Genomic DNA, 2,616 nt, shown 5'->3' on the forward strand with positions numbered 1-2,616 from the left:
TTGAAGCAGTTTTCTTGCCCAGATCAAACTTCCTGGAGACAAATTGAAGTATCTTCTCTAGGGAAGATCAAATGAGGTGAAAAAATGAAGAGAACAGAATGGCCAAAGAGAGAACTAGAACAGGGAAGGGAGAATAGAAAGAGAAAGATGGGGGAAGTCTAAAAACATTAAGTCCAGAAGGTCCCTAAGAATGTAGAACTTGGAGCATGAGATCTGAAGCAGAATTGGAAGGGCCATGTAGTCCAACTCATACCTGACCAAGAATCCCTTCTCCAACATATCCAACAAGTGGTCATCCCCCTCCAGGGAGGGAGCACTCACTAACTCTATTCCACTTTTGGAGGGTTTTGACTATTATTAGCAAGTTTTTCTATACATCAAGCCTAAATCTTTGTAACTTTAATCTTTTGTTTCTGCTTTTGCCCTCTAGGACCAAACAAGGAAAAGTCAAATACTTCTAGAGCCTTCAGATATTCAAAGACAGCTCTCCTGTTTTTCTTAAGCCTTATCTAAGCTAACCACCCCCCTTTCCTTCATCTGCTCTTGGTTTGGCACTTATTTGAGGCTCCTCGTCATTTTTTCTGTCCTCCCTGCTGCTCTCTCTTTGCCAGTGTCCTTTGTAAAGTGTGGTACTCAGGACTGAAAACAGAATTCCAGATGTGGTCAGACAGGGCCAGTGTCAGAGGCTAAAATGTCTCTCCATTTTAACAGATGGGGAAACTGAGACCCAGAAAAGTGAAAATGATTTGGCTCTGGTCACATAGCTAGAAAGTGATAATCTGGTCCTTAGATGAGTCTACTAACTATCAATTGGCAATGTCCTCCTCATTCTGGACCTTATGCTTCTCTTAATACTGCCTAAAATGGCATTAGCTGTTTTTTGACTGGTAGGTTATACTGTTGACTCATATCAAGCCTGAAGTTTGTTAACATCCCCAGGTGATTTTCACATCAACTGTTGTCTTGCTTATATTTTGTACTTGTGTACTAGGCTTTTTGATCCCAAGTACGACACTTTACATTTCTCTCAGTTAAATTTTATCCAATGAGATTTGAGCCATCATTCTAGTCTTTTTTGGATGCTGACTCTGTCATTCAATTTATGATAAGAGAGAATATTATAACTGGGAAGGCCCTTTGAGACCATCTAAGTCCAAACCCCCTTCTTTTTCAGATGAGAAAATTGAGGCCAAGAGAAGACAAATTGGTGTCACATGAGGAGTCATTGTAGAGTCAGGTCTCCAGACTTCCATTTCTGGGTTCTCTCCATTACACTGAACTGTCTTCTTTTCACCTTGAGATGAAGAAAACATGTTTCTTTAAACTGACTCCAAACATAATGTCCTCCCAGAGGCTGACTTTGACTACTTTTCTCTTTTTCAGCGAATTCTGGCCCTCAGTGCCTCATAGAATCATAGATTATAGAATTGGAAATATCTTTAGGCAAATAACATTATTATCCCCATTTTATAGATGAGTCAACAGAGACCCAGAAAAGTTAGAAGACTTGGTCAAAGTCACAGAGAGTTAGTAGTGGAATCAAAATATAAGTCCAGTCTCCTGCCTCCTGCTGTTTCCATTATGTCACACTGCCTGCCACTTTTTTAGAAACTGTGACCCAACCCCTTCCTTTTTTTTGTTTTTTTTAATTTTGTGACACCACTCCCTTTACTAGTTGCATGGCCTTAAGCAAGTCATTTCCTCTCTTTAAGCCTGTTTCCTCATATGTCAAAGAAAGATAATAATTCCTTTCCTAACTATCTTACAAAACTTATTTAAGGATTACATGAGATAATGTAATTTGTCAGACACAGCCACAAGTTTTAAATCTCTATAAAATGGGAGCTGTTATTGCCCTTTTTATTATGATTATTATTCCCCTCAAAGTGTTGTTTGACATGTATCCAGTTAGAACATTAAAGCGGAGGGTCCAGCGTCCACCTCTTAAGACAAGAGCGTTGAACTTCATGATTGCTAAGGTCTCTGGGCTGGAATATTCTGTGTTCTGTATTCTAAGACCTCTTTCATCTCTGATATTCCATATTCTTTTACCTAAGGTTCCTTCTAGCTTTAATATTCCAATATTAGAACATGAAATCATTTTAGTCTGTAGAATCATAGAAAATTGGACTTCGAAAAGAACTTAGGACATAGAACATACAATTTTAGAGTTGTAAAGAGTTTAGAACATAAAGTGTTGCCCTTCCTGTAATATTGGCCAGGGAGACTGAGTGAATCCCTGGAGCTCCAGAGTTCTGAGCTGTAATGGGCTCAGGTGTCCATACTAAGTCTATCAAAATGATGAGTCCTTTTGCAGGTGCACCAGACTGCCTAAAGAGGGATGAACCTGTCCAAGGCAGAAATAGAGCAGATCTAAGCTCCCAGGCTGATCAGTAGTGGGACTGGGCCAGAGAGGGAGACCTGGTCTTGAGAGAGATAGGGACAGAGAGAGAGAGACAAAGACAGAGAGACAGAGAGAAAAGAAGAAGAAGAAGAAGAAGAAGAAGAAGAAGAAGAAGAAGAAGAAGAAGAAGAAGAAGAAGAAGAAGAAGAAGAAGAAGAAGAAGAAGAAGAAGAAGAAGAAGAAAGAGGAGGAGGAGGAGGAGGAGAAGAAGG

Source organism: Petaurus breviceps, unplaced genomic scaffold (assembly GCF_028583685.1).
Source record: "Petaurus breviceps papuanus isolate PSGF00001 unplaced genomic scaffold, PetGlider_PUasm1.0 90879, whole genome shotgun sequence".
Lineage (NCBI taxonomy): Eukaryota > Metazoa > Chordata > Mammalia > Diprotodontia > Petauridae > Petaurus > Petaurus breviceps.